Source organism: Hemitrygon akajei, chromosome 14 (genome assembly GCF_048418815.1).
Source record: "Hemitrygon akajei chromosome 14, sHemAka1.3, whole genome shotgun sequence".
In the NCBI taxonomy this organism is placed as follows: domain Eukaryota; kingdom Metazoa; phylum Chordata; class Chondrichthyes; order Myliobatiformes; family Dasyatidae; genus Hemitrygon; species Hemitrygon akajei.
This window is the reverse complement of record NC_133137.1, coordinates 29341753-29368962: the sequence shown is the minus strand read 5'-3', so window position 1 is coordinate 29368962 and position 27210 is coordinate 29341753.

Here is a 27210-nt window from a genome sequence, read left to right as displayed (position 1 = left end):
GTCCACAAATCAAACAGGTCATCAATGACAGGCAATTCAAAGAAAATAGTGCGACTGTAGAAAATCGCATGGAAGGCATTCAAGGATGTTGTTAAAAAGTTTCTTGGCAACTACAGAGCACCAAATAACGTGCAGCTGGTTGACAACATGCTTCAAGCATGCAAAATCATGAAGTGCATCATCACCGCAATGTCAGTGACCAGCATGGAGAAAATTTTCACCAGAACATTGCGGTCATGGAGAAATGGTTTCAGGGCAACTGGAACCTATCAATGCGAGCTGATTATTGTTGGACAATTAAGTGAGAAGCATCAGACACTGAGTACAAACAAAAATCATCAACTAAATATTTTTAGCTTAATTGAACTATTGCAAAGTGTCAGCACCATTATGCAATTAAACGCATTATGTTCAATAGGGCGACCCGGTAGCATAGTGGTTAGCACATCGCTTTACAGTACAGGCGACGTGGGTTCAATTCCCGTCACTGCCTGCAAGGAGTCTGTACCTTCTCCACGTGACTCCAGGTACTCTGGTTCCCTGCTACAGCCCAAGGATGTTGGTAGGTTAGTTGGTCATTGAATATTGTTGCGTGATTTGGCTACGGTTAAACTGGAGGTTGCTGGGTGGTGTGGCTTGAAGGGCCAGAAGGACCCATTCTGCACTGTATCTCAATAAATAAATAAAAGTTAATTTCTATTTTCTCCAAATTCCTGTGTGATACAAGTAGTCTGAAATTATATTTGTGTTCAACTTCAAGCAGACTGTCATAAACAAAAAAAAAATTCTGAGGAAGCAACACTTCTGAAAAAAAATGTTGTCCAGTGTTATGGTAGAAAATACAACACAGCTTTTTGTCAAGCTGCTGTCCACCTCTAGGGTAAAAAAAACAAACGTGCAAGCTTTTATAGGAACCATTCCCTAGCTTCTGGTCTACATCTCCAACTTCCCTTATTAATCTGTGACTCGGATCATGTACCACTTGGCCTATCTTGCCTTCAGATAAGATTACATCATTGTACGTTGTTCAAAGCTCAAGACATCACCTGTCAGCATCGGAGTTGCTAGACTGCTGAGGGAGACATAAATGAGATGTGAGTGCTTGTCTTCACAAGTACTGTCAGAGAAAGCACTGATTAATTTGATGCATTCTACTTAAGGAAAATGAAACCACTGACCTCCCTTCTCCTGCACCACCACCAACCCCCACCTCAAACCACAAGACATACTTTCTGACTCATGTCTTATTGGAATTACAATTGGGAGAGGCCTTGTAGAACTGAAATTTTCTCTAAAACAATGATATGTTTGGATCTCATTCTAACAAGGCCTGGATAATTCCTAAAGCCTTCTTGTTCCTTTCCTTCAAGGCTATCAACTTCACATTTTAAGGAAACTCATGTAATTGATCCATTTTCATGGGAGACTTTAAATTAGTTGATTGAAAGAGGAAAGTCAATTCTGTAATCCATACAGGGAAAGAAAACATGAATTTAGAAATTATGCCAGAAGATGGTAAAATGGAAATTAATCTATCAAATTCGAAGGTGATTTTATTGTCATATGCACATGAGTTCAATGTGAAGCTTCATTGCACCTGTTCACATAAGCACTTAGTTCAAAGTTCGAAGTACATTTATTATCAACGTTATGTTTACTATATACAGCCTTGAGATTCGTCTCCTCACAGGCAGCCACAAAACAAAGAAATACAAAAGAACCCATTTAAAAAAACAATCACCCGATATGCTGAGAGTTAAAAAAACGTCACATAGGAAGCAATCACAGTAAAAACACAAGATATGCACATTCTTTACACGGAAGAAAACAACGAGAATGAAAACGAGACCATCTTAGTGCAGAGTGGTTGTAGTGTTGCTAAAATGTAATGAGAGGTTTTTGCAGCTGTTTTGGGAGCTGAATGATTGAGGGGAAGTACCCGTTCTTGAACCTGATGATGTACTTCCTGGCCAGCGGTAGCTGCAAAAAGAGGGCATGGCCGATACGCTGGGGATCTTTAATGATAGATGTTGCTTTCTTGAGGCAGTGTCTCCTGTAGATAATCCCAGTGGCAAGGAGGGATGTGCCAGTGATCTATTTGGCTGAGTCTAGTACCTGATATTGATCCAGTAGCTGATATCACCTCATCATTTTAATTCATTACCCACTCAAAGCAAACTGCTGAAAACCTGTGTGCAATAGTGAGCATTCTCATAGAAAATGCAAAGTTCATAATCATTTATGACTAATAGCTTTAATTCCAAGCATTTCAGAAATTATTCAGAGGCTCAAACTTGGTTTTAATTTTACAATGTGAAGAGATATCCTGCAGCATTAGTGCTTGTTGATACCTTGCATATTCGACAAAGCTGCTATTGTTTCAATAATCTCAAGGAGAGAAGAAGAACACCTGCCTATCCCTATCAGGAAACCTGAATCCATTTTTAAAGATTGGCTTAATTTATGTTGAACGACATTGTCTATTCCTAGAAAGTGTTTTAACCTTTGTTATTCATGTCCGTGGCTAACTGGAGATAACTGCTCCAATAATACTGAAGAGGGTCAGAGCCTGGAGTTTATTTGCACCTCACTTACCACTCTAAACATTCACCACCGGAGCACAGACGTTGCCGAACACACCATTTACACAAACGCGCTACAGTTGCTCGCCTGGACTTTTCCAAATTGCATGTCTCAAACCTGCGACCTTCCATCGCTAAGAAGGGGCAAGGCTGCATGGGAGCTCCCCCCACCCCCACTCCACCAAGTCATGAAACATCACGGATGAAGACTGCAGTGTCATTTTTTCCTTTTTTGCTGGGTCTAAACCCTGAAACAACTTCAGCAGGGTGACCAGCAATTCAAGCTGATGGCTCACCGCAAGCTTATTAGGAGCATTTAGGGATGGGTAATAAATGTTGGCATTTAGGTACTTAGAAATACAGGGGTGGCCCTTCCCCAGCAAACCCTCGCCACTCAAGGACACCCAGGTGACCAATGAACCTGCTAACCCCTACGCCTTTGGAATGTGGGATGAAACTGGAACATCAGGAGGAACACATGCATTATGGGCAAAATGTACAACTCCTCACAGAAAGCGGTGGAATTAAACCCGAGTCGCTCCAGTCGTAGAGTGTCATGCTAACTACTGTGCTGCCTCCAAAATTACACGAGGACTAAGGAAATAGATGGTTATTTATTTATTTATTTGGAGATACAGCATGGTGACAGGACTTTACTGCGCAATAAACCCCTGCCAGCCAATTATGGCCCTGTGACCAATTAACCTACTAACCCACGTCTCTTTGGAATGTGGGAGGAAACGTTGAAAAATTAATTTTAATAAAAGCCTGCTGTTATTCCTAAACAATCATTAAAATGTGACACTTAGCTTTCAGTGGGATACAGAGTTAACGTGTCACCAATATGTAACCATTGTGGGGTTAATCTTAAAGTTTCTTATCCCCTTGAATTAACATTGGACATGGACTTTTATTAACAAAACTATAATAGTTTACTCACACAAAAGTACACAAAATAAAAACATCAAGTATTTAAAAGACAGTGAACAAATTCAAATTGAAATATGATTATTACTTAGTTACTTAATCCCATCACCTGTACTGGGGCACAGGCCACCGACAGCAGCTCGACAGAGCCCTCTGTCCTGGGCCAGGCTTTCACGTTGTCTCCAGGTGTAGCCCATCTTCTTGGTGCATCCTTCCTCTCCTGAGGAGAGGTCTTCGGAGCTGCCGTTGGCGTTTCTGCAGCTCTGGGTTTTTACGGGATGCGGTTGCTAGCCCTGTCCCCAACAGTTCTCCTTTTGCAGCTGAGCTTGGGACAGTCCATGGTGAAGTTAAATATGATTATTGCTGTCTATAAAAAAGTCAGTTCTCTTGGGGGGGGGGTCCACTGTTCCCCAAACTCCACCACTAATCCCATGGTGATGGCATGCACCCTCCCCAGGGACATCTAGGTATGAATGTACCCTTGGAAGCAGGGCAGGTAGTCGGCCCAGACAGAGGACTTGACTGCTCACCATCTGGACCCATGACTGGCCACCTTGGCCAGGCCCAGCTGGAAGCCCACCAGTAGATTCCCCAAGTGACCCTCCCTTAGACAAAGACTTTCAGGCTTTACGTATATTTGATGAGCATTCAGTGAGGGTGCTTGAAGCAGGACGTTGTAATAATGCAGAAAGGCCACTTCCTTTATTGTAATTCCTGCGATTGGAATAGAAATTGGTTTATTATTGTCACATGTACCGAGATACACTAAAAAGCTTTTCTTGCATCCTGTTCATACAGAGCAAATCATTACACGGTTCTTTGAGTTAAACAAGGTAAAACAATAACAATGCAGAAAAACTATGACAGATAAAGAAAATGCATTGCAGGTAAACGATAGGGTGCAAGATCATATCGAGGTAGATTGTCAGTCTTGAGAGTTCTCCAATGATTTCTTACCTTAAGGACATTTGCACGACTCTGCACTGAACTGAGGCTGTGGTCTGTTCTAGCTTCATCTCTATAGACTCAATTTCGTCCTGGGTGCAGTTGCTTCTTTTTGTAGTTTGCACGATTTTTTTTCTCTCTGCATGTTGGGTGTTTGCCCGTCTTTTTTTTAATGGGTTCTTTTGGGTTGCTTTGTCTTGTGGCTGCCTGTAAGGAGATGAATCTGAAGCTTGTATAAGGTATACATACTTTGATAATAAATGTAGTTTGAAATGTCTGGGCATCAGCTTATAGTAGCAGCTTTAATTTTGCTCTATCAGTTACGACTGGGTATTTTTTCCCTCTGTTTTTGCTCTCTGAGAGGTGGCAGAGTGAGGTCTCACAGTGCCAGAGGGCCAGGGTGGATCCTGAGGTCAGGTGGAGTCAGTTTTCACATTTACGTACTCTCACTGTAACTCATTCCTCCAGGGGTTCTGCTCTTTCCCAGCATCCTAAAGATTTGCAGATCAGTAGGTTAATTTGTCACTGTAGTTTACCCCTCATATAGGTGGGTGGTAGATTCTGGGGATAGTCAATGAGAAATTGGGTTGAATGTTCATTCATTTATTCATCATGTACCGTGACAAATGATGTAGGCAGTCATGGTCTTTCCATGACCATGACTACTTACTTACTGCCCATTACACCACTGGCGTTGAGGGCAGCAATGAAGTCCACCATCTCTGGTGGTGTTCAGGGTTTCCTTCATCATGCAAGTAGCTTCCTGTCGGTGTTCACTACTGTCAGTCATGCAAGTCCCTGGTGGAGACTCAGGAAAACCATCACACTCAGATGAAGAAGGATTCTTCATTTCTGTCTCCATAACAGTTTTGTTTTACCAGTCAAGGTTGTCAGCTCTGAGCCTGAACAGCTGGAGGACAGGTGGACCACTCTTAGTCTTCCGTCTACCCTTTGATGTGTTTGGCATGGGTGATTCTCCCAAGAACCAAAGCATAAAGCCTTGACTCCAGCCAGCATAGCTCTCTGGGTCATTGAGGCACAGAAGCCTCCAAACCACAACAAGGTTGTAGTCCTCTTGGAGGGTGACCATGATTGCTTTGCCATTGTCTTCTTCCCCATCCGTTGTCAATACTCTTCAGAGATTGTCTGCCTGGTGTTGGTGATCACATAACCAGGACGTGATATGCACCAGCTGCTCATACGACCATCCGCCACCTGCTCCCATGACTTCAATTGACCCTGATCGGGGGGTGGGGGCTAAGCAAGTGCTACACCTTGCCCAAGGAAGACCTGCGGTTAGCAAAGGGAAGGAGATCCTTATACCTCCTTTGATAGAGACGTATCTCCACCCCACCACCCAAGGTCAAATGTAAGATTAATAAAATAAAATGGGTTGGCACAGACGTACTGTCCTGAAGAGCCCATTTCCTCTCTGTGTTTCTTAATGATTCAATAAATAACAGCACTTACCCAATGGACCGTGCATGGGTATTGAGTGGGGAAAGTGATTATTATTCTTATCATGCACTTTTTATGTAAAGGAGAAAATTTTCAATTTGTGATCATTATTCCCAGCTTCTGAAATGTTGGATGGGGGGACCTGAATGTCATGTTGTTGGTATGTATTGTTTTGTGCTTGATTTGGAGTAGGAATGTTTTGGATGCCTAGTTAACTGGAATTGTTTGTAGCTTTGAGGAAATCTCACTTTAGCTCCTTAGAAGAGTAAAATAAGGTGTAGGCAGCTGCAGAATACAGTCACAGCAAGGTGCTTGATGGTACAGGTCTCAAAGCAGTCTGCTGGTGTAGCTGTCTCTTTGAGAAGTTTTCCTTATTTTCCTGACTTGGAGGATAAAGATGAAGTTGGAAGGGTAGTCAGGATATATTAGAGAAGGAGAGCTCCTAATTTTAAAAAAAACCCATAATGGTGGACATATTAGAGGAGGTTAAATTGGTCTGATGCCAAAACTGGAATAAGGATCACATTACATTATTAAACCATGCTCATCGATCAGCGTACACAAATCAGCAGTGATTCAAAACTGTCGGTAGGCAGTATTACTGAAAGGCTGCCTGTAGTTCGTAAAGTGGACATATTCAGCAGCTGCAGGAAAATTTTGAAAATGCATCTGCTTTGTGATACTCTGACGGAAGCTGAATGTACGCGAGAGGCTGTGGCAACATCTGTGGAGGCTGAGGAAATCACCTGGGCCTAGGTGTTCTTTGTGATGCCTGGGAAGCGATTGTACGTGCTGTGTGTTGTTGACTGATCGATGTTTCTAATAACGTTCTCCTGCTGCAGAATTACATGCAAGTCTTCAGGCATCCACAGAATAGAGCTTCCTGAAATAAGCACAATCACAACCAGAAATAGATAATGAATCTTTTCAATAACTCTGTTCAGAGACTGAGGGGTTGGGTAATCCTTTAGTTTGGTATCAGCTATCGTAGTGGTTACTTGCAAACAAACCAAAACTGTTCAGAGGCTAAGTACGGGGGTCAACACTGTTTGACATGCTCCAAGTAACAAAGTTCCAAAGTTCAAAAGAGTATACTTGATCCTTTCACGTGAGAATCTGCGGATGCTGGGAATCCAAAGCAACACACACAAAATGCTGGAGGAGCTCAGCTGGCCAGGCAGTGTCTGTGGAAAAAAGTAAACAGCTGACGTTTCGGGCTGAGCCCCTTCATCAGGACTGGAAAGGAAGAGAAGTTACAGTGGGGGTCTTCTTTCATGGCCTTCTGACCTCACCCGTCAGATTCACCCTCCTCCAGCAAATCAAATTCCCAGCTCTTAACTTCACCCCCTCCCACTCCCCCAGTTTCATCTATCACCTATCACGTTGTACTTCCTCCTCCCCTCCCCCACCTTCTAACATTGACTTCTCTTCCTTTCCAGTCCTCATGAAGGGTCTTGGCCCGAAACATCGACTGTTTGCTTTTGTTCAAGACTGCTGCCTGGCCTGCTGCGTTCTTCCAGCAATCTGTGTGTATTGCGTTCGATCCTTCATTAAGAAATTAAGAAAGACAAACAATCTTGTAGCAATAAAAATCTAATGAAACCAAAACTACAATATAATGACATAACGGTCTAAGTGGTAGCTATCTTAGCGTAAAAGAAAAATTAACATTCTTAATAGCGATCCAGCAGTCAACAAAATAAATTACCACTGGCCTACTCCCTGGCTTTAACCAGGCTAAACTGAATTTAGAAAAGGCTGAATATGTAATTATACTCATTCGCTTCTACCACGCCCCAACCTATGTGACAAATTACCCGTAATAAACGCACAGCACATAACAAAATATAGACAGAAAAAAAAATTAGATGCATGGCTCCTGCAGCTATGAAAGATTAAGGTAGTGATGGCAGGCATGTGGAGGTTAATTATGTCATCATCATTATTATCATCATCAACATCATCATCATGTGCCTTGTCAATGACATGGGCGATCACGGTCTTTGACCTTGATTGTTCTTGGCAAATTTTTCTACAGAAAAATTTACCATTGCCTTCTTCTGGACAGTGTCTTTACAAGATGGGTGACCCCAGCAATTGTCAATACTCTTCTGGGTTTGTTTGCCTGGTGTCAGTGGTCACATAACCAGGACTTGTGATATGCACCAACTGCCCATGTGACCATCTACCACCTGCCCCCATGGCTTCATGTGACCCTGATCCACAGATGTATCTCCACACTGGGACCCATTTATTTACGTCATCCATGGCAAAACAAAATTCAGCACAGCACAACGACATCATCTTAGCGGAATATACATTGCCAGCATTGCTTCGGGACATGCATGCGAGACCTTCTTGGCATTGTGCACGGTTCCTGGATCACAGCTTCACGCTTGGAACCTTGAATCAGGTTCGTGTGTCTGGCGAGTCGCTGCCTATATTAATCATTCATTTGCTAAAAGTAAAAATTCAACCAAACATTCTTGTTCCCCAGGTTACAGAAACTACAAAGCTGAATATTCAACAAAGATACACTCAACAGACATAAACAGGAGAAAATCTGCAGTTGCTGGAAATTCAAGCAACATACACAAAATGCTGGAGGAACTCAGCAGGCAAACATACTTACCGTAGATTCCGGACTACAGAGCGCACCTGATTAAAAGCCGCTGGCTCTAATTTTAGAAATAAAATCAATTTTTTACTTGTAAAGGCCGCACCGGATTTTCGGCCGCAGGTGTCCCACGTTGTAATATGAGATATTTACACAGAAAGATATTACACGTGAGGATTTTTTAACTTTTAATTAAATCCATATGGTAACAAAAACAAATACATATTGCAAATGCTTTTTTTCGAACCGTGCCCGTAACGCGGCTACTTTTAAATATACGTTGCGTATACTTCTTTACTGAACAACATTCCAATATCTCCTAACGACTGGTAAAAAATATATATACTGCAGCCTACCAGGAAAAGTTATTGATCGCCTTTAACTTAAAAGCAGCGTTTTCGCTCCGCCGCTCTGCCGCTCCCCCCCGCCGTCCCGTTTATCGCAAACTGGTATCCCACAAGACGCGGCGAAACCGGGTGTGACGTCATAGCATCCCGCGATGTAGTACAGAAAACAAATATAGTTAAAACTCTTCTAACTTTAACTAGAAAATGAATTACTAAGCGAAAATATTATAAACTAAATAACTGCCATAAAGGCAGCACAATGCTTTTCTTCGAGTGTTTTCCATGTTGATGAGGGTGAGTACAAATGACTGATTTACAATAATTTAATTATGAAAGTGCGCTTGATTTATCGTACAATTTCATTGGACCTCTGTGAACTACTCATCAATTTTATTTGTCTACTGTTACGAGGCAAAATGTTTTCGGCGGCATGAAAAAAAATAATACATTAGCCGCTTCGTATTAAAGGCCGTAGAGTTCAAAGCTGTTCAAAATGTGGGAAAAAAGTAGCGGCTTAAAATCCGGAATCTACGGTACTTAAAATCGTGTGCAGAGAATACCTTCCCAATGGCTGTGTGCACCGCCTTCCTTAGCCAAAGGAGGAGAGAGCAAGGCCCTTCCACGTGCTATTTTATACCTGGGACATTGGAAACTGGACGTCAGGTGGCTAATTAATGGGAAAAGCAGCTACTGTTTCTAAACTGACCAATCACGACAGAAGTGACTTTCCACAATCAGAATAAGCCAGGCCCTCGACAAGAGAAGTGCTTTATAAAGTAGGCACCACGTGGCCCAATTTATCCCCTCAGCTGTTGTAAAGGCTACACAGGCAGAAAGGGAAGGGGTGACCACGAGACAGCGTAGCGGTAGGCAGGTAGTGCAGGAGTCCCCTGAGGTCATCTCCCTCCTAAACAGATATACTGTTTTGGATACTGTTGGGGGAGATGTCTCATCAGAGGAAGGCAGCAGCAGCCAAGTTCATTGCACCATGGGTGGCTCTGCGGCACAGGAGGGAAGGAAAAGGAGTGGGAGAGCTATAGTGATAGGGGATTCGATTGTAAGGGGAATAGATAAGCGTTTCTGCGGCCACAAACGAGACTCCAGGATGGTATGTTGCCTCCCTGGTGCAAGGCTCAAGGATGTCTCTGAGCGGCTGCAGGACATTCTGGAATGGGAGGGTGAACAGCCAGTGGTCGTGGTACACATAGGTACCAACAATATAAGTAAAAAACGGGATGAGGTCCTACAAGGTGAATTTAGGGAGTTAGGAGACAAACTTAAAAAGCAGGACCACAAAGGTAATAAATAATCTCTGGATTACTACCAGTGCCACGTGCTAGTCAGAGTAGAAATAGGAGGATATTTCAGTTGAATACGTGGCTTGAAAAATGGTGCAAGGGGGAGGGATTAAAATTTCTGGGGCATTGGAACCAGTTCTGGGGGAGGTGGGACCGGTATAAACAGGGCGGTCTGCACCTGGGCTGGACTGGAACCAATGTCCTAGGAGGAGCGTTTGCTACTGCTGTTCAGGAGGCTTTAAACTAATGTGGCAGGGGGATGGGAACAAGTGCAGAGAGACAGAGGGGTGTAAAATGAGGGTAGAAGCAAAAAGTAGTAAGCTGAAAAGTAAAAGTGGCAGGCAGGCAAATCCAGGGCAAAAAGCAAAAAGAGCCACTTTTCAACATAATTGTATAAGGGCTAAGAGTGTTGTAAAAACAAGCCTGAAGGCTTTGTGTGTCAATGCGAGGAGCATTCATAACAAGGTGGATGAATTGAACGTGCAGATAGTTATTAATGAATATGATATAGTTGGGATCACAGAGACATGGCTCCAGGGTGACCAAGGATGGGAGCTCAACATCCAGGGATATTCAATATTCAGGAGGGATAGACAGGAAAGAAAAGGAGGTGGGGTAGCATTGCTGGTTAGAGAGGAGATTAACGCAGTAGAAAGGAAGGACATTAGCCTGGAGGATGTGGAATCGATATGGGTAGAGCTGCATAACACTAAGGGGCAGAAAACGCTGGTGGGAGTTGTGTACAGGCCACCTAACAGTAGTAGTGAGGTTGGGGATGGCATTAAACAAGAAATTAGAAATGCGTGCAATAAAGGAACAGTAGTTATAATGGGTGACTTCAATCTACATATAGATTGGGAGAACCAAATTGGTAAGGGTGCTGAGGAAGAGGATTTCTTGGAATGTATGCGGAATGGTTTTCTGAACCAACATGTCGAGGAACCAACTAGAGAGCAGGCCATTCTAGATTGGGTATTGAGTAATGAGGAAAGGTTAGTTAGCAATCTTGTCATGCGAGGCCCCTTGGGTAAGAGTGACTATAATATGGTGGAATTCTTCATAAAGATGGAGAGTGACATAGTTAATTCAGAAACAAAGGTTCTGAACTTAAAGAAGGGTAACTTTGAAAGTATGAGACGTGAATTAGCTAAGATAGACTGGCAAATGACACTTAAAGGGTTGACGGTGGATATGCAATGGCAAGCATTTAAAGATCACATGGATGAACTACAACAATTTTTCATCCCATTTTGGCAAAAGAATAAACCAGGGAAGGTAGTGCACCAGTGGCTGACAAGGGAAATTAGGGATAGTATCAAGTCCAAAGAAGAAACATATAAATTAGCAAAAAAAAGCAGCACACTTGAGGACTGGGAGAAATTCAGAGACCAGCAGAGGAGGACAAAGGGCTTAATTAGGAAAGGGAAAAAAGATTATGAGAGAAAGCTGGCAGGGAACATAAAAACTGACTGTAAAAGCTCTTATAGATACGTGAAAAGAAAAAGATTGGTCAAGACAAATGTAGGTCCTTTTACAGTCAGAAACAGGTGAATTGATCATAGGGAACAAAGACATGGCATACCAATTGAATAACTACTTTGGTTCTGTCTTCACTAAGGAGGACATAAATAATCTTCCGGAAATAGTAAGGGACCGAGGGTCTAGTGAGATGAAGGAACTGAGGGAAATGCATGTTAATAGGGAAGTGGTGTTAGGTAAATTGAAGGGATTAAAGGCAGGTAAATCCTCAGGGCCAGATGGTCTGCATCCCAGAGTGCTTAAGGAAGTAGCCCAAGAAATAGTGGATGCATTAGTGATAATTTTTCAAAACTCCTTAGATTCTGGATTAGTTCCTGAGGATTGGAGGGTGGCTAATGTAAGCCCATTTTTTAAAAAAGGAGGGAGAGAGAAACCGGGGAATTATAGACCGGTTAGTCTGACATCGGTGGTGGGGGAAATGCTGGAGTCGGTTATCAAAGATGAGATAACAGCACATTTGGAAAGAGGTGAAATCATCGGACAAAGTCAGCATGGATTTGTGAAAGGAAAATCATGTCTGACGAATCTTATAGAATTTTTTGAAGATGTAACTAGTAGAGTAGATAGGGGAGAGCCAGTGGATGTGGTATGTTTAGATTTTCAAAAGGCTTTTGACAGGGTCCCACACAGGAGATTAGTGTGCAAAGTTAAAGCACACAGTATTGGAGGTATGGTATTGATGTGGATAGAGAATTGGTTGGCAGACAGGAAGCAAAGAGTGGGAGTAAATGGGACCTTTTCAGAATGGCAGGCAGTGACTAGTGGGGTACCGCAAGGCTCAATGCTGGGACCTCAGTTGTTTACAATATATATTAATGATTTAGACAAGGGAATTAAATGCAGCATCTCCAAGTTTGCGGATGACATGAAGCTGGGCGGCGGTGTTAGCTGTGAGGAGAATGCTAAGAGGATGTAAGGTGACTTGGATAGGTTAGGTGAGTGGGCAAATTCATGGCAGATGCAATTTAATGTGGATAAATGTGAGGTTATCCACTTTGGTTGCAAGAACAGGAAAACAGATTATTATCTGAACGGTGGCCGATTAGGAAAAGGGGAGATGCAACGAGACCTGGGTGTCATTGTACACCAGTCATTGAAGGTGGGCATGCAGGTACAGCAGGCGGTGAAAAAGGCAAATGGTATGTTGGCATTCATAGCAAAAGGATTTGAGTACAGGAGCAGGGAGGTTCTACTGCAGTTGTACAAGGACTTGGTGAGACCGCACCTAGAATATTGTGTGCAGTTTTGGTCCCCTAATCTGAGGAAAGACATTCTTGCCATAGAGGGAGTACAGAGAAGGTTCACCAGATTGATTCCTGGGATGGCAGGACTTTCATATGAAGAAAGACTGGATCGACTAGGCTTATTCTCACTGGAATTTAGAAGATTGAGGGGGGATCTTATTGAAACGTATAAAATTCTAAAGGCTAGATGCAGGAAGATTGTTTCCGATGTTGGGGAAGTCCAGAACGAGGGGTCACAGTTTAAGGATAAAGGGGAAGCCTTTTAGGACCGAGATGAGGAAAAACTTCTTCACACAGAGAGTGGTGAATCTGTGGAATTCTCTGCCACAGGAAACAGTTGAGGCTGGTTCATTGGCTATATTTAAGAGGAAGTTAGATATGGCCCTTGTGGCTAAAGGGATCGGGGTTATGGAGAGAAAGCAGGTACAGGGTTCTGAGTTGGATGATCAGCCATGATCATACTGAATGGCGGTACAGGCTCGAAGGGCCGAAGGCCTACTCCTGCACCTATTTTCTATGTTGTCCAATGAACAATGCATGTGCTCTTCAATCTCTGCAGGTTAGCAAAACAACCCCAACGTCCACCATGGCAGCAGAGAATCCAGGAGTGGCTCTTTCCAGATGATCTCTCAATGTATCTCAGAACGAGCTGACGGTATAGTCAGACTGGAGAGACGCTGATACATTAGCATTCCTTTGGCATTGCCAGTGCTACCGTGTGGTACACAGAGCACTGTGTTGAATTTAGAATCGTGTACATAAACCTTGACAGCAGGTTGCCGTGGTCCCCAATGACTCCAGATATCTTTCATTTTCAGAAAGCAACCTATTTTTAAGCTGGACTCCAGAGATCAGAATCCTGTCCTTATAAGCTGCGGTTGGAAGCAATCTCAATGCCCTCCCTCGCACCCCATCCCCCAGCCAGCCAGCTGCTCTCTGTGCCTCTCGTGCCACCTCCACCTGCTCCAGTTCGTTTGTGCATTGTGTTTCACCAAGTGCGCCGTTCTCCAGCTCCTAATTGCTGCTCGAGCCTGAGAAAAGGCATGTGTCACGTTGCTGCAGAGAGTAGCTGAGAGAAGCGTGCAGATGGAGGCGGGAGGATTCTCCACACAGCACAGGCTCAGCCTCCGGTAGTCTGGGAATTGCAGGCACAGATGTAGTTGTTACCACTCTTCAGCTGACAGAGTAATAGCTCTCCGAACAAGCTCTGCCAGCAGGATGAGGACACTGTGCAGAGGTTAACAAACACACTGAAATGCAAAAAGGAAATATATTTTGGTTTTTATTCTGTTCGTGATCATCAGTTATTAATTGAGGTACTGCGCGGAACAGGCCCCTTCTGGCCAACGAGCCCAGTCGCCCAGCGATCGGCCTACTTAACCCCAGCCTAATCACAGGACAATTTACAATGACCAATTAACAATAACTAGTACGTCTTTGGACTGTGGGAGGAAACCGGAGCGCCTGGAGAAAACCTACACAGTCACCGGGAGAACGTATGAATTCCATACAGACAGTGGCAGGATTTGAACCAGGGGCACAGGTAGTGTAAAGCATTGTGCCAACCTCTACGTTACCGTGCCACCCCTTCTTAATTGCCCCTAATCGAATGGCAAGCACTGCCATTTCAAAGGGTAATTAAAAACAGCCACATTGCCTTAAGTATAGATTCATATAATTTGAGAGCCTGGTAAAATTTCGGGAGAAACGGTTCAAAATCAGTTGCTGGTCTCCAATCTCGTGGTTGCAGGAGTGACCTCTCTCTCCCTAGACAGAGACTGTCTGAGATGCTGAAGTGCTGGGTTACAGACTGTAGTTTTGATGGACTCTGGATCAAGGTCTCTTGGGGGGCTTTTGCTTTTGCTTGCATGGTGGGGCGGGGAGCATCGAGGCTTCTGCTGGCGCAAGAGGTGGGTGGAGGGGGTTTGGTGCTGTTTCTGCTTTCTTTTGTGAAGGTTGGGAGAGGGAGACTTCAGAACTTTGATGTTCCTATCATTCATTCTACAGGGCTTCATGTTTCATGGATGTCCGTGAAGAGTACGAATTTCCGGTTGTACTGTATACATTCTCTGATATTAAATGAATGTTTGAAAGGAGCTTGTGAAAAACAGTATTTTGAGAGGCAACACAGCAGATTGCATGATCAGTGTTTTCTACAGGTGCTTTGAGGATTAAATCTACAGTGCTATTGTTTTACCCTTATTTGAAGGAGGATCAAGGACCTCAAAGGGGAGACGGATCTGTGCTTTGACTGCACCTTATGATGTTTGGCAGGTCTAAGTGGTATTGTCTCCAGTATCCGGCTTCCACTAGAGGCTGGGGAAGGAACACAAAGAATTCTGAAAGAATGATAGAAGTTTTGTCTCAAGGAAGTAAAGTAGGTTCTTTAAATAGTAAGACTATTGTGTGCTGAAGTTTGGATTTGATGTGTATGTGGGAAGGACTTACTGTTTTACTTTGTGTTCATTTGTTATGTGCTGAGGACAATCATAATCTTTCTATGACCATGCTGGTTCTTGGCAAATTTTTCTACAGAAGTGGTTTGCCATTGCCTTCTTCTGGGCAGTGTCTTTACAAAGCGGGTCACCCCAACCATTATCAATACTGTCTGCCTGGTGTCAGTGGTCATATGACCAGTACTTGTGATATGCACCAGTTGCTCATACCACCATCCACCATCTGTTTCCATAACTTCAAATGACCTTACTCAGGGGGCTATGCTCCTTGCCCAAGGGTGACCTGCAGGCTAGCGGAGGGAAGGAGCACCTTACACCTCCTTTGGTAGAACATACCTCCTCCCCACCACCCAATGCTACTTGTGATTATTTTTTGTGGCCCTTCCAGTCTAAACTGGATGGTCACTGATGAAAAAGAAATTGCATGAAAACTCAGCGGGTTAACCAGCATCAGTAGATGAAAGGGCATTGCTGTTGTTTTGGGTCGAGACCCACCATCCAGGTGACGAAGGGTGGGGCAGAGTGATAGATGGAACCTGATGAGGAGGTTGGGTAATGGGTGATGGATAAAAGAATCCCCAGATGAGGGAAAGGGAAGACCTGAGACAGAAATGGTGGATAATGTGTGAAAACAGACAAGGAATAAAAGTAGGCAGATGGTCCTAGGTAAATGAGGGGACAGGGAAGGGTAGAGACAGAAACTGGTAGGAATTAGATGGAACCATGTAAGTAAGGGGTCGTGGTCATTTGGAACCAGGTGAGGAAGAGGATAGAAAAGGTGAATAAAAGGAAAAGAAATCCAGGTAGATAGGCAAGTCCAGGTGGGCATCCGGAACAGGTTGGGAATGGTGATTTTGATCTGGAAGAGAGAATTTAGTGGGACAAGTGGGAGAGGGTTATGTAAAATTAGACAATTCACTGTTGGAAATGGAAAGGGGAAATGAAATAATGAGCAACGAGAAGCTCGAGTGGACTGTTGCATTCTGCGCACAGGCACTCCACAGAACGGTAGCCCATTTCACGCTTTGTCTCACCTATGTGGAAGAGGTCACATCGTGGACACCAAATGTGATAGAGTAAGTTTGAGGAGATGCACATGATCACTACCATGCTGGAAGAGCTGCTTAGGTCCCCGCATTGCAATGAGAGAGGAGGTGAAGGGGCACTGATGAAAATTAGATTAATTTTGGTTAAATTTGCTATTGTAAATTGGGTGAGTTGTGTGGCTTACTGGAGTATTCTGTGGTATTGCACTAGTATGCTAGTAAGCACTGGATAAACAGAGAAGGACAAAAATAATATTTTTTCCCAATTATATATTTTATTCAGGTCAGGATTGTTAGGAATAAAGTACGATTAAGGGGCTCTCACACACAAATAACTGCAGACCCACTGGGACAAGTAGTAGAGCCACTGCCCCAGTGCCAGAGATCTGGATTCATTTCCAACCTCTGGCTGCATGCTTTGTATCCCCAGGTGCTCATGTTTCCTCCCACATCCCAAAGAACTCTAGGTTGCTCTATCTATTTCTTGTGTGACTGTATTTTACTAATATCTAATACGTGCTACAGTGCCTATAAAAAGTTTTCACCCCCTTGGAAGTTCTCATGCTTTATTGTTTTACAACATTGAATCAAAATGGATTTAATTTGGCTTTTTTTTTACAGTGATCAACAGAAGAAGACTCTTTCATGAAAATATATCTCTACACAGTGATCTAAATTAATTACAAATATAAGAAGAAAAGAATTGATTACATGAGTATTCACTCCCTTCATGGCAGCATATAGTAGATGCACCTTTGGCAGCAATTACAGCCTTGAGTCTGAGTGGATAGGTCTCTATCAGCTTTGCACATCTGGACACTCCAATTTTTCCCCATTCTTCTTTACAAAAGTGCTCAAGCTCTGTCAGATTGGATGAGGATCGTGTGTGACCAACCCTTTTCAAGTCCAGCCACAAATTCTCAATTGGATTAAGGTCTGGACCCTGATTTCTGCACTCCAGGACATTAACGTTGTTGTTTTTAAGCCATTCCTGTGTAGCTTTGGCATTATTCTTGGGATCATTGTCTTGCTGGTTAACAAATATTCTCCCAAGTCACAGTTCTTTTGCGGACAGTATTAGGTTTTCCTCCAGGAATTCCCTGTTTTTTGCTCCGTTCATTTTACTCTCTACCTTCACAAGCCTTCCAGGGCCTGCTGGAGTGAAGCCTCCCCACAGCATGCTGCAGCCACCACCACGCTTCACAGTAGGGATGGTGTGTTTTTGACGCTGTGCGGTGTTTGGCTTCTGCCAAACATAGTGTTTAGTGTGAAGGCTGAAAGCTCAGTTTTGGTTTCATCAGACCATAGAACCTGCTTCCAGCTGACCTCAGAGTCTCCCACATGCCTTCTGGCAAACTCTAGTCAAGATTTCATGTGTGGTTTTTCAATAGTGGCTGTCTCATTGTCACTCTCCCACAATGCTGTGGCTGGTGAACCACTTAGACAACAGTTGTTGTGAGTGAAGTCTCTCCCATCTCAGCCACTGAAGCTTGTAACTCCTCCAGAGTTGTCATAGGTCTCTTGGTGGCCTCCCTCACTAGTCCCCTTCTTGCCTGGTTGCTCAGTTTTTGAAGATGGCCTGCTCTAGGCATATTTACAGCTGTGCCATATTCTTTCCATTTCTTGATGATTGACTTAGCCATACACCAAGGGATGTTCAGCAACTTGGAAATTTTCATGTATCCATCTCCTCACTTGTGCTTTTCAATAATCTTTTTGCATAGTTCTTGACTGCACACAGGTCTCCAAAAAGAGATCTCCATTGAACTAATTATGTGACTTCTAAAACCCACTGGCTGCACCAGGGATGGTTTGGTGTGTCATATTAAAGAGGGGTGAATACTTATGCAATGAATTATTCAGTGTTCTATATTTGTAATTGAATTAGATCATTCTAGAGATTTGGTTTCAGTTTGACACAAAGGAGAGATTTTCTGTTGATCAGTGTCAAAAAAGCCAAATTAAATCCACTGTGATTCAATGTTGTAAAACAATAAAACATGAGAACTTCCAAGGGGGAGGTGCTGAATACTTTTTATAGGCACAGCATATGTGCTATATACCGTGTATATGTGTTAGTACTGTGTTTTCAACCTTGGTCCCGGAGTAACGCTGCTTCATGGGTATTTATGAATGGCTGAATGACAATTGAACTTCAACTTGTTCTTGGTAGGTGATGCACCATCAATAACTCACTCTGAGACGTAAGAAGCGAGGTATCGGCTTTTATTGACTGGAAGAATGAACAACACTACATCCTGGAGAATGAGGCCGGGCATCAGGCCTCAATCGCCTTTATACAGGGGTCTGTGGGAGGAGCCACAGAAGCAGTCAGCAGGGGTCTGTGGGAGGAGCTACAGGAGCAGTCCAGACAGGTATATGTAGTTCACCACAGTAGGTAAATCTCCTACTGTACATTGCTATGAGTGTGTAGGAGAGTGGTGGAAGCTGTAGTAAATTGATACGTATGTGGCCAGATTGATGAAATGGGATTAACGTTGGATTAGTATAAAGGAGTGGTTGATGGTCAGTGAACTCTTGATGGGCCAAAGGGACTGCTTCCAAGCTGTAATTCTCTATCATTCTATGACCTCACACGAGGATCCTCTTAACCCCGATTAATTAGTTTGTGATTGAGCATAGTATCTCAGTCTCTTCCAGGAAGCCATTCGTCCATTCTGATATTGGCTGGCGATTATTGTATGGAAGGTGTCATACTTAAACCTATCATATTTTGACATAACGATTTCAGCCTCCAGCTGCACCAGAGATGCCAGATAACCTGATGTTAAGTCTGGCAACTCTCCTATCCACCACAGGGAAAAAAGTTTGCCAATGGCTCTAAGTCTCTCTCTCTCTCTCTCTCTCTCTCTCTCTCTCTCTCTCTCTCTCTCTCTCTCTCTCTCTCTCTCTCTCTCTCTCTCTCTCTCTCTCTCTCTCTCCATGGCAATACTCACAGTCTGTGACCACACTGAGAGAACTATTATTTTGTCCTATGACCTGTATTGTAACCCACCAATAGTTGTTATTCTTTAGAACGTTAAACACAGAAAGGAGATTTCGACCAATTGTGCCTTTGCCAGCTGTTTAGAAAGGTTATCCAATTAGCCTCACTCTTGTCCTCTTTCTCATTGTCCTAGATTTTCTTTATCCTTCAAGTGTTCATACAATTACATTTCGAAAAATATTATTCAATCTATTTCCTCCAGCCTTGCAGGTGGTACGCTGTAAATCTATTTTACAAGATGAGCTCATTGAAGATAAAAGCACTGATTGGAATCCTCCAAAGAAAAGATAAAGCTTTTGATTATCTGAAAGAAAAGAGCAAGCTGCAGGAAATTTATTTTTAGAAGGGTGTTCTGTGTATTAAGGAGTGATTTGTTACATATCAGACAATAGACTTAAAAATATAATTGTAGTATATCATTATTAGATTATTTGCTTGTTTGTTTTAATTTAGCAAATTGACTCGATAATTTAAACTTTAAATATAAAACCATGTGATAGTCTAACACTTACAACATTCAAAGTAAATTTTCTGTCACCGCACACAACCCTGAGATTCATTTTCTTGCGGGCATATTCAATAAATCTATAGAACAATGACCATAACAGAATCAATGAAAGGCCACCCAACCTGGGCATTCAACCAGAATGCAGAAAGTAACAAACTGTGCAAATATGAAAAGAAAGAAATGACAATAATTAATAAATAAGCAACAAGTATTGACATCATGAGATGAAGAATCCTTCAAAGTGAGTCCATTGGTTGTGGGAACATTACAATGATAGGGAAAGTGAAGTTATCTGATGGTTGAGCTGGTAACTGTTGCTGAACCTGGTGGAGTGAGTCCTGAGGTTCCTGAACCTGCTACCTGATGGCAGCAGCGAGAAGAGAGCATTCTTTGGGTGGTGGGCTCCCTGATGATGGATGCTGCTTTCCTGAGACAGTGTTTCATGTAGATGTACTCAATGGCTAGGAGGGTTTTAGCCACGATGGACTGGACCATATCCACTACTTTTTATATTTTCCTTTCAAGAGCAGTGTTGTTTCCATACCAGGCTGTGATGCTACAAATACTACAGGGAGGATTCTGGAGGGATAAGATAAAATCTAGCAGCTTAAAAATAGTCAGTGTGTGATGTCCATTGTCATGAACAATAACTCTCAGAGTTAAAGCTAAAATATCTGTAAACAGATGCATGGATTTCCCATAACTGTATTTAAATTGCAAGAGGCAAGTTAAGTTAAAATAACAATTGCTAAAAGTACAACAATGGGCATCTTTTGTAGAGGCAACGATTCTAGTTAAAATATGCTAAGTATTTGGACAATACTCCATTTTCTACCATTCTCTAAATGTTCTGCATCATCTGCCAGACCAGAAGGGATACTTTTGGCTTCCTTACTTTGGCTGAATTTGAATCTAGCCAATGCTAAGATGACGAAAGAAGAAAGAGGACTATGCAGGAAGAAAGGGTTAGGTTGGTCTTAAAGTAAGTTAAAAGGTTGACACAATATTGTGGGCCAAAGAGCCTGTACTGTATTGTTACGTTCTATGCTCTAAACCAGGGGTTCCTAAACTATTTTATGTCATGGACCCCTCTCATTAACTGAGGGATCCATGGACCCCAGATTGGGGATCCCTGTTCTAAGCCATTATTCCATTTCCTTGGCTTTCTCAGGAACTTGCCTCCACAATGCTAAGGCTTTATAGGGCACTGGTCAGACCACATTTGGAGTATTGTGAGAAGTTTTTACCCCCACATCAAAGAAAGGATGTGCAGGCATTGGAGAGGGTCTGGAGGAGGTTTACAAGAATTATCCCAGAAGTGAAAGGGTTCACGTATAAGGAGCATTTGATGACTCTGGACCTGTACTCGCTGGAGTCAATAAGAGTGACAGCAGGATCTCATTGAAACCTACTGAATTTTGAAAGGCCGAGATAGAGCGGACATGGAGAGGATGCTTTCTGTAGTGGGGGAGTCTGAGACTAGAGGTAAGGAGGAATTTCTTTAGCCAGAGGGTGGTGAATCTGTGGAATTCATTGCCACAGACGGCTGTGGAGGCAAGTCAATGGGTATATTTAAAGCGGAGGATTATAGGTGCTTGATTGGTAGGGACATCAAGGGTTTTGGGGAGAAAGTAGGGAAATGGGGTTGAGATGGAAAATAAGTGAGCCATGATCTAATGGTGGAGTAGACCCGGTGTGCAGAATGGCCCAATTTTGGTCCTATATCTTATGGTTTTATAAATGGTGATCTTTTACAGGTCGAAACCAAAATGAGTTCTGCTACATTGTTGACACAAACCTTTGAAGACCTTAATTACTAGATACAATCCCTGAATTCCCACTGTTACATTTCATTTTCATTTTATAGCTTTGACACTCATCATTTGCCAACTTAAATTTTCTTTCTGTCTGGGCAAGCCATATGCACCATTTGGTTCACCACAGCTGACTTCACACTTTCACCACTGCTGCAGGCTCTGCAGTCTTGCCTCATAAAAGTCAGAAACATACAAACCTATATTTTAAAAGCCACATTGTGTGGTGATCTGGTCCCTTTTGGCAGTTTGTCGCTTATTTAAAAGTCTTGCTGTGTGGATCTCAATCAATGAGTGCCCCAAACCATCATGATAACAAGATTAATAGGAAGCAACACACACAGAACACCAGAGGAACTCGGCAAGCCAGGCAGCATCTATGGAAATGAGTAAACAGTACTTCTTCAGGACTGGAAAGGAAGGAGGAAGGAGTCAGATGAAAGAGCTGAGGGGAGGGAAGGTAGTAGGTGATAGGTGAAATTGGGAGAGAGGGTGAAGCAACGAACCGGGACTTTGATTGGTGAAAGAGATAAAGGGCTGGGTAAGGGGAATCTAATAGGAGAGGACAGAAGAACATGAAAGAAAAGGAAGGGGGAGGAGCGCCAGTGGGAGGTGATGGGCAGAGGAGACAACGAGAGAGGGGGAAACAGGAATGGGGACTGTTTACTCTTTTCCATAGATGCTGCCTGGCCTGCTGTGTTCCTCCAGCACTTTGTGTATGTTGCTTTGAATTTCCAGCATCTACAGTCTTTCTCGTGTCTGTGATAAATAGGAACATAAGTAAGTCATCTGGCCACTCAAAACTGCTCTGCCATTGTGCCAGGTTACAGCTGAACTTCTCAACACCATATTCCTGCTCATTTCTCATATCCTCGGATTCCTTTAATATCCACAGTTTATCAATGTTATCATTCATGACAGAGCTTCCACAGTGCCCTGGCATAAAGTGATCAGTTGGTAAATTGGTTTATTATTGTCACTCATACCAGGGTTCAGTGAAAAACTTGTTTTTCATACTGTCCATACAGATCAATTCATTACAATGATGCATTTCAGGTATTACAGGGTAAAATAATAACAGAGTGAAGAATAGAGTCTTACAGTACAGAGAAAGTGCAGTAAAGGTAGACAGTAAGGTTCAAAGTCTAAATGAAGTAGATTGTGAGGTCAAAAGGCCATCTGGACTAGGACTAGGGAAATATTCAATTGTCTTGCAACTGGGTGAGAAACTGTCCTTGAGCCTGGAGTTATGTGTTGTTTATTTAGTATTTTAATAATATTTGAGTAATCTAAGAGAAAATCTGCAGATGCTGAATGAAGTGTGTTGCTCTATATTTACAGTATATAGCTTGATTTAGCATTCTTGTTAATTTCAATAATTCATTACAGGTTATACGTATAAATACGTTAATTGCCATCATGCTATCACGTGATATGTGCATGCCTTGCTTAAAGTCAAAGTTACACCTGCATTCCCAGAGTCTCATGTCTTCCTTTGAATAAATTTAATGCTTAGAAGGTACAAAACGTAACATTGTGTGCTTTCAGGCTTTCGTAGTTTCCGCCTGAAGGGAGAGGGAGAAGAGAAAACGTCTGGGGTGAGTGGCTGTGATGTGTCTGGATCAAATGCTTCTCTTGTTGCTTTGATAAAAATTGATGATGGTCAATTAGAACATGTCAAATTCCTTTAGCCTCCTCAAGAATTAGAGGCACTAGTGTGCTTTCTTGGCCAAGGCGTCTACGTGGTTGGATGATGACGACGTTCAGACCAAGGATCTTGAAGCTCTCAACTCTCTGTTGTAAGAAGAGCATGTATACTGTCCCCTTCCTGAAGTCCATTTCCAGCTGTTTTGACTGACATTAATGTTGAAGTTATTCTCATGATGTATTAGGGTCTTTTTCTCCTTCCTATGTTCTGTCTCATTATCTGAGATACAACTCACTACTGTGTACAAATTTTTAGATAGAGTTGGAGCAGTATCTGGCCATGCATTCATAAGTGTACAGGCAATAGAGTAGGAGGTTGAAGACTCAGCCTTGTGGGGTGCCAGTGTTGAGAATAATCGTGGCAGAGATGTTGCTGCTTATCCTTTCTTACTCTCTAGGGATATTTTGGTCAGAAAGTCAAGGATTGACTTGCAAAATGAGGTTTTGATTCCCAGGTCTAGGAATTTGGAGTTGAGTTAGCCTGGGATGATAGCATTGAAGGCAGAGCTTGTCTGTAGACAATAGACTAGCACAAACACGAGAAAGTCTGCAGATGCTGGAAATTCAGAGCAACATACACAAAATGCTGGATGAACTCAATATGTCAGACAGCATCTACGGAAGTGAATAAGGACTTGATGTTTTGGGCCAAGACCCTTCTTCAGGACTGAAAAGGAAGGTGGCAGATGCCAAAGGGAAAAGATGGGTAGAGGGGAAAGGGTATAGCTAAAAGATGATAATTGAAGTCAGGTGGGTAGGAAAGGTAAAGGGCTGGAGAGGAAGGAATCTGATGGGAGAAGAGAGTGGACCATAGGAGAAGTAGAATGAGGAAGAGACCCAAGAGAAGGTACCAGGCGGGTAAGAAAAGGTGACAGTCTAACATAGGTGTCTGTTACTGTTCAATGTTCCAGAGATGAGTGTAAAATCAGACTTACCACCTCCGAGTAAAGGATTTTCCCCTCATTTCAATCTGTAGTAGTTTATCACTCACTTTGATGCAGTGATCTCTTATTTCTAGACTCTTTTGCTGGTGAAAACATCCTTTTCACATCTACCCTGTCTTGATCTCTGAACATTCTGGCTGTCAATAAGTCACCTCTCATTCTTTTGGAAGAGGTCTAACTTCTCATCCTCTCTCCCTGGCCAGACTTAACATTCCAAGTACCTCTCTTCTGAATCTTCACTACACTCTGTAAGTAGAAACAGCATCCTTACTTTGATTGGGAAACCAGATTGTGCACAATGCTCCTGGTATGTTCTCATCAAGATGCGAGAGAACTATAGTGAGACATTGCTGCTGTTGTGTTCATATCTAAGTACAATGAAACCAAACATACCTGTAAATTTATATAAGGACACCCAGGTCCCAATGAACATTTCCCAGCCTCAAATTGTTTAAAAGAATGCTCAGTGTTTCTGTTTTTCTTACCATGGTAAATTACTCTGTGTTTTTTCACATTGTACTCCAGTATGCACATTGATACCCATTCATTCAACCTGTCTTAATGCCTCTTTGCATCCCCATCACTACCACACATTATCACTTAGTTTTGCATCCTCATCAAACACAGAAATGTTACATTTTTGTTCCCCGCAGTCAAACTGTTAATATAAATTGTACAGAATTGAGTGCTGTGATAGCTCACTGGTCAGATACTCCTGTTTTGTGAATGACCTGTTGCTTCCTATTCTTTTACTTTCATCTTTTAACTATCAATGCTCACCTGTATACCACCTGCTGTTCCAAATGGTGGTGTACCTCATGCGTGAGACCTTTTTTAAAGCTTACCAAAAATCTAAATGCACAAATCATGTGATGCCCCCTTATCTACTCTACTTGAAACATCCTCAAATAATGGAGTCATCAAGGTATACAGCATAGAAATAGACCAACAGATGTTTTGTGTAATGGGACATCAAAGGGTATGGGGTGAAGGCGAGGGAGTGGGGATAACTGGAAGAATTGGATCAGCCCATGATTGAATGGCAGAGCAGACTCAATTGACTGAATGGCCTACTTCTGCACCTATATCTTACAGTTTTATGGTTACACTAATATACGAATCCAATAGCTTAGTCAAACATGATTTACTTTTCATGATTCTATATTGATATCTTACTGTTGTTATTATTATATTTAAATTTTTTCATAGCTCAAGCTGGTAAAACTTTAGGAACAAACATAACCCAGCACACTCATTTCTCAGCTGCTAGGAATTTTTAGATTATTTACTGGTATTTAGCTTGTGACCTTCTGAAGATTTACATAAATATTTCTGTGTAGGCCCAATTGTTTAATGCTATTGTGTAGTGACTTTGGGATGATACCAGTTGTAGATATTCCTGTTCTTGTTCTATGGTCTCTCAATTTCCTCTTTTAATTCAGCATATTTCTGGTGGTTTTCACTTATTGATTTCTATATGTTGTCTATGTTTGGAATGATTATATCTATTAAGTGAGTTATTCTTGCTTGTTTATCCTGTAATATTATATCCGGATGGTTATTATGGATTGGCCTATCTGTAATAATGGATCAGTCGTAATATAATCTGTTGGACTCTGACTCCAAAACTGGATGAGGCTTGTATTTATGGTGAGGTATCGTGTCTTTTATCAGTTTTATATCTTAAAGCAGGATTTTGATGAATGTTGTTTGCCACTTGACTGTGCCTGTGTAAGTAATCAGATTGAGTAAAACTGCTGCAGGATCCTGTAATATATTTCGCAAACACAAGGAAATCTGCAGATGCTGGAAATTCAAGCAACACACACAAAAAGGCCCGAAATGTTGACAATGCTTCTCCCTGTAATATATTGGATTGTTTTGAGTTTCCCTTGGTGTTTTCTGCATCTGTTGTCTTGAATTTGTTTGTCTTTTATTATTTTTTTTGATTTCTTTTTTTGTGTTAGCCACCTGGTTCTGTATTGCCACAAAGGACCCTCAGTTTCTGGGAAGAGGTCTCCAACTCTGAGCCAGGCTTTCAACGCTTTCTTGTTGACATCTAGTCTGCTGAGATCGTGGGGCTGTCTTCCATGGAGGATCACGCTCTTCCATTGGTGATACTTCCATTTAAGTTTAATGGCGTATTGTTCTTATCAGAATCGGATGTACTCGGTTGGCATGCTGAATTCTGTTTTCACTGTTGAAAATATATCCTTAGAAGTTTTATCTGGTTGTTGTGCAAGTTTTTTATGTCTTTATTCCTCTTCTTCCTTCTGTCCTAGATAATGTTAATTTAAGTGTGTTCGATTTTACATAGTGTTTTCTAAAATTTGTCATTTCTGTTCTTATTTTCCTTTGTAAATTTTCCAGTTTTGCTTCGGACCAAGATATGATACCAAAAGAATACATTAATATGGGTATAGCTAAAATGTTTATTGCCTTTGTTATATTACTATGGAGCTCTGTTTGGCAGATTATCTTAAGCCTTGAAGTAAATTCTGTTGAAAGTTTTCCCTTTATTGCAGTATGATCTATTTTCTTTGCTTGTTGATATCCAAAATACTTATATGTTTCATATTTATCCATTGCTTGTATTGTATACTGCTGCTCTGTTTTATATTCTACAAGCTCTAATTCATCTTTCATTATGTTTAATGTTCTGCACTAATCTAGTCCAAAGTTCATGTTTATATCTTTAGAAATTAGTTCTTTTATTTTAGCAGTGTGTCCTGCTCGTAAGAGTGTTTTGGCTTTGGCTAAAGATAAGGAAC